Source organism: Monopterus albus, unplaced genomic scaffold, assembly GCF_001952655.1.
Source record: "Monopterus albus unplaced genomic scaffold, M_albus_1.0 scaffold17.1, whole genome shotgun sequence".
Classification (NCBI taxonomy): domain Eukaryota; kingdom Metazoa; phylum Chordata; class Actinopteri; order Synbranchiformes; family Synbranchidae; genus Monopterus; species Monopterus albus.
Window position 1 is genome coordinate 3462710 of NW_018127897.1, and position 6000 is coordinate 3468709.

Here is a 6000-nt window from a genome sequence, read left to right on the forward strand (position 1 = left end):
TCCTTTTATTTTTCTAGTCAAGAGTTCTTTTAAATTATAAAATGTGAAATCTGCCACCAAAAAAATTACACCCAGTTATAAAATATTGCTACCATCAAACTGAAACCATTTAACTGTACGAAGCAGGCTTCTCATGCTGTAACATCCTTCACAGAACTGGTTTAATTTTTAAATTATATCACTCAAACAGAAAATTGCATACAGTATTGTAGGTATCCCGAAATTGAAAGCTGTATAGGCTACTGTATAATAATCGCATTTTCTTCAACAACCTATATTGCTAGCAATTGAAATCTGTATTTACAGACGCATTTGTATGATAAGAAATAGGCCTACTGTATTTCCTAAAACGTTACATTTTGAATTATGTTCACAGTCTGATATACTGTATATGGAAAGAAAATATATTTAAACAATTTTTGAGGGCAGAATGCATTAAAATTACATCTATGCAATTCATAACAGCATATATAGTAGGTCACAGCTAAACAACAGTCCTGGTAAAGATTTGATTTATTGGACATTGGAAGCTAAAGCTAGCAGTCAGTTAGCTTAGCTTAGTCCATTTTAGACTTTTGTGAATAAATGAACAATATATTACTTGTTAATTATTGAGCTGTAGAGATGCTGATAAGTTCATTTTGTTACCTTTGGACAGAACCAGGCATGTTGTTTCCTCTTGTTTCCAATCTTTATGCTAAGCTAATTTGCCACTCACTGTAGCTTTATATTTGGGCCATGCAGATGACAGTGGTCTCACATAACTCTGGGTAAGAAAGCCAATAAGTGTGTTTTCCAAAAATTACAAACATTTTTATTATTATTGTTACAACAAAATTATCATAATCAAATAACAGGAGCAAATTGTCATAAAAACAAAGCAGGCATTGATCATTTATACAAAATTTAGTATGCGAATAGCAAAAAAAACATGCAGGAATTAGTATTTTAAAATATGCTGAAATTATGTAGAGTAAGAATAATTTAAAAACTTTACATTTATTTATAGAACAATGTCCTAGAGTCAGGTTTTACACTACAGTAAATCCTACTGTATATTCATAATATATATCCTACTCTGTAAGTTAGAATGATGATTTTGACTGTAATTCTCTGCATCAGTTTATATCTTTTTTCTGTATCAACCCCAAAGTTAGTTTTTATTTAAGGCACCAAACTTAATATTTGAATTATTTAAGTTTATTCATCTAAGCTACAATAATGTGTGAATGCTGTAGCTCATGCAACATTAAACCAAAGTATATAAATCACTTTCACCACTATAACAGATACTTCATACATTGCAACATTCAACAGTAATGAAAAGAAAAGAAACTATTTTGCTTTTTCATCCCAATACTATACTGCTATACACGGTGGTGGGATTTATGTTGCTGCTCTCAGGGTAATATTGTTATAATAATGGAAATTTTGCATGAATTTAGTCATTTGTATATATAGAAATGAGTGTTAACATGTGCTGCATTAAGAATTTCACACATTAAGACTGAGCTGAAGAAATCAGAAAAGTAGTTTCAAAGTTTAGGGCTATGACTAAGGCAAGTCAACGTGCTTTGATGTTGTTACCACAGCCGGGTAGGTTTGTTTGGGAGATCTTATATTGCCCCACCTTCATTTTTTGTTCAATGTAAAAAAAAAAAAATTTTTTTTAAGTGTTATGAACGCTCGACACAAATGTGAGCGAGCGGAGAAATTAGCAGACCCAGGCGGCTGGCTTCGATGCAAGTAGTGATTTATTTACAATGTTAAAGCAGTGCAAATATATATGCAAGGTGAAGGTATGAATATAAGCGGGTGTCGACCAGCAGTAGTAGGAGTTATTGTCTGTGGAGTGATGATGGGCCGGGCTGCAGGGGTTGGAATCACTCCTGGGCTGGTCGGGTAGGAGATCCGGTTGACTGTGGAGGTAATGAGAGAGTTCAGTTAAAGTGGAGACTGTGCATCGACCTGTGATGGTGGCTGGTGGAGCTGAGGGTGCCAGGATCCAGAGGAGAGGTCCAAAAAATGCAGAGGGAAACTAGGAACACACAACATACGAAGAACAACGAGAATAAGCAAAGTACTAATCTAAGGGAGAGCTGACGACAAGGAAAGAACTAGCAAGGGAGTGATGGGTAAGCCGAGTATAAATAAGGAGTGAGACAAAGGAGGCGCAGCTGAAGAGTGTCAGAAAATCAGGGCAGGTGTGTCTAATCAAATAATCAGTGTGAGGGAGCTGACTAGGGCGAGAAAAAGAGAAGAGAGGAAGGTGCAGCCGGGCAAACCTGACAAAAAGTTTTTTATTAACAGTCAGATTCCATTCCCTCGACGTACTTTGGTTGTCCTCATATTTCTCTGTAGTTCGTTATTTTTTACCTGCTGACATGTCGCTTTAATGTGATCATTCAGGAGCTGCTGGGTTGTTGTTGGGTCACTCTAGCTGCTGTCATGATGATCCATTAATGCTGCTTGCCTTTAATGATGATGTTTTACAAATTGTAGTTTATTCCAGTCAAGTTAAAGTTATTTCTGTAGCAGATTATGGCAGATGACAGTGTCAAAAGGCTGCACAACACCCACATTGTGGAAACAATAAACACAACTGTTCATCAAAAGCTACAGTCACAACCTCAGCCCCTAGAGGAAATAAGGAAAACTCCCATAAAGCATCATTAGTTGTACATTAAATATGTGCTCGAGTCTGGTGTTGTCCACAGGTAGTGAAATGCTGCAGTATAATTACATCCATGCACGCAACCCTGTACTGTAGCATGTCAAGCGACAGACTTTATCCTGGGTCTCAGCCCAGTACTATAATGGTCAGATAATATGAAGCTTGGAAGATATGAGAAACTCTTTATCAAAACTATGAAGGAAAAGGGACAAACTAGCAACAATTGTGAAACATGAATTTAAGATGAAAATATCTGAGAAGCTGTGGGCAGTAATAAACAGTGGCTGCCAGTGAAAGCACAGTCACTGACGAGTCAGTTCCCTTGGTAATGACCCTTTTACAAAACTGTTCCAGGACATAAACATTCCTAGAAATAGCACACAGGCATGATGAGCTGATGTGCCACTGTGGGGATGTCCATGGGATTTGCAAAGCATTTCAATTACAAAAGAAAAATCTTGCTTTTAGTCAAGTCAGTGATATGTACAGTATTTAGTTACTATGCATTTAGAAGCACAAATGCTGTCCCTTTATGTCCCTTTATTGTCCCTTTATTATAAATCTTTTGGTATGTGGGACACATTTTACATTATAAATCTTTTGGTATGTGGGACACACAAGATATATACCACCTCTCATCAGAATTAATTTGACAGGTGGCCCCGCCCCTTAGTCCCGCCTCTCAGCCAATCAGAATCGTTCTTCCGGTTCCTGGTCCCACGTGGCCCCCGGGGGTACCCCCACCCTCCTGCATCTGCAGCTGGAGATAAGGAAGTTGTGGTTAACCGCATCTGAAAAAATAAACAGACAATGGTTACCGTCTCTACACGCCTATGGTTATGTAGATAAGAATATAACTGTATAACTGTATTTGATATTGGTTGCAGCCCTTACATATCAGGGTGTAGTTAAGTATTTAACCTGTTCCTTACTCAATCTTGTAAAATGATCTATTTAAAAATGACGAGTGTGGAATAAACACTTAACAGCCAGTCACCAGGATATCTTTCACTTTATTTTCTGCTGCAAAAAAAAGTAACAACACCAAATATCAAACTACTATCAAGGAACAGCATTTTATCACATTATCTTTTGAACATACATCCAAACAGTTAGGGTGAACATGACACCTTGTTTTCAACGCGCACCTCTGTCACGTTTTCGACATGCTTTCCACGCCCACCCCCAACCGCTCGCGTGGCTATGCTGCGGTTTGTAGCACCTTCTGTAATCATAGATAACAACACAGTACATGTTTTTAGAGATAAACCCAGACATACTGTTTTTCTTATCAGCAAGCACACACTCGCCCCTCTCTCTTTATAAAAAGGCTAGGATTTCCATAGGCATCTAGAACAAAAAAAGTTTTTCATTCACCAAATAGGCTGTATTAACCTCTGAGAAAAAACAAAATGGCTTCTCCTTTGATGGAGTCATCAGCAACACTCCTGTGATTATCACAGAGCAAACGAATTTGATCAACGCGTCAACGAAAGCCACCATGCATCTTGTCCGAGTCCAGAAGCTGCCCGCAGCTTCGCTTCGAGGTGAAATCAAACTGCAATCAGGTTATTTCGGCTATATTTTTCTGTACGGAACTGCTGAGTTGTCTTTTTACCAAGTGGATGAGGGTGAGACTTTTAGCCCCGAGACTGTTAAAACCCCCATCACAGCTAGCTACTGGGGTATTCTAAAATGTCTAGTTATAGAATACCTTAAGGAGTGTTTTGAAAATTCAAGCGGTGATGTTGATGATGATGAGGATTATGATGGACAGCCGGATAAGAAAATGCCTCGTTTTATGGAGCAGGCCAAAAGCATGAAGGTGCGACTGACCGAGGTTTTGGGGAAGAAACGATCAAATGCTGAAGTGTTTAAAGCTGTTAGGGAGACACAAACTACACCGGCTGGTCGCTGGTACTATAAGATCACCGCTCATTCACCCAGTGACATAGACGGCACCATGTCTATGAAGCGGTTCAACACTGAATGTGACGTTTTCCAGCTGACCCTGAACATGCCATGCAAAGCCTGGGTGGAAATATTTAAAAAATGGGGAAATGAAATCACCGACCTGTTTCATACGAGTCAAGAGTGGCAAGAGACAGTTATGCTGAGGCAAGTTCTGTTTGCCTAACTGATCCCCCGGCCCCTCCAGGAGAATAAATAGAGGCCGCGGCTGTTAGTATCTACTCACCCCCTTTGAGAACCAGACTACCCCCATCTGACCACTATGGCTTCTTCTTCCGGTGCAACTCAATCCTTGGCTCAGATGCTGTCAGCTGTTAACCGACATTATCACTCCGATGAGGGGTTTCAACCGTTTTGGCCGATCCCAAAGGATCCTCCACAAGACCTCACTACAATCCCTGAGGAGACCGAACCCCTTGAGGTGGATGGACCCACACGCATTGTGTTTTGGGACACAATGAAATCCTACGTGAGCCGCGTTTTGCATATTGCAATTCGTGAACTCAGCGAATTTCTCTGCTATGGGTGTCAGGTGTCACATCCGAGCCAAGTTCAGCACAGCTGTCTCTTCGGTGTATCTGATTCTTTCCTGGTGAAACACTACGAAGAGCTCAAGAGACGTGTGCTAACCAGAGATGTGTTTGACTGTGTTAAAAATTGACAACCTTCAAGAGGCTATGGAGTTCTGGGAGGGCAAGGATTAACAACCCCACTGTTGCTGCTGCTGCTGATAGCTGTGTGGTATTTGTGTGCTTTATTTTTCATCTAGCCTTTTTGGTAATATTCTTTAAGAAACAAAACATGTAATCCTTTCTGTTGTTTTTGGTATACATCTTCAATGCTTTTTTCTTTAAAAAAAAGAGTTATCTGTGTGTTTATTTTGTATTATTGCTTCTTTAAAAAACGTTACATAAAAAAAAAAAAGTTATCTGTATACTACTTTTCATTTATCCATTCTTAAGTGTTTCTTTAAAAACAATCATGCAAATCGTTTTTTCATTCTAACTGCATCTACCCTTTTGTTTTTGGTATACTGTCAGATTTGACGTGTAAGAACGCCAAATGGTGTTTGTGGTTAACTCAATTATAAAACCAGACGAACTGATTTTGCTGAAGGTTTTTTACTCATAGCAACTAGACAATCGATACACAGTCCGGGATACACAATCAGGTCGAAAAGACAGTCCAGGGTCAGCGCCAGTAGACAGGTGTAGCCAGGAGATCCAAACTCGAGTGGTCAAGGGGAATAGCTCAGAAGGTTGGTACACTGCAGGCAATCAGAAACTGGAAGGGCATAGGCAAAACACGGTGGTCAAAAACAGTAATCTAAGGTCAGAAACAGAGAATCAAGCAAG